Raw genomic sequence first — 550 nt, 5'->3', positions numbered from 1 at the left:
TATTTTGATTTGATTATAGGAGGAACAATAGTTCAGTAAGGAATGTTAATATTTTAGTATTTCATATTGAGGCTATAAAAACCAATAGCTCTGTATGAAATCTGAATGCTGTAGTAGTAGTGTTTTATTTTGAGTTAATGAAGAACAATAGTCAAATCAGAAAGCTTGACATTTTAGTGTTTCATTTTGATTCACTCAAGAACAATATTTCTACTATATTCTCTATCTTGCACTATATTGATCTATTAACTATCATTATATTCAACAATTTTGCCACACGCCACATGCAATATCATTGCATACACCTCCAGGCATCTAATATAACCCTGTGGCAACATTCCTCTCTAATAAACAAATTCTTATTTACCCCAAATGCCTAGCAACAATTCCATAAAAAATCCTAACAAACCTCCTTAAAACAACTAACAATCCTAAAAATCTAAATACCATAAAACTCGCATAATCTACCAATAATAATCAACCAATAACGAAACAGAAATAGAAACGTCTCCGCAGAAATAGAAACATCTCCGCAGAAATAGAAACATCT

Source organism: Augochlora pura, chromosome 11 (genome assembly GCF_028453695.1).
Source record: "Augochlora pura isolate Apur16 chromosome 11, APUR_v2.2.1, whole genome shotgun sequence".
Classification (NCBI taxonomy): Eukaryota; Metazoa; Arthropoda; class Insecta; order Hymenoptera; family Halictidae; genus Augochlora; species Augochlora pura.
This window is presented reverse-complemented; position numbering follows the sequence as displayed.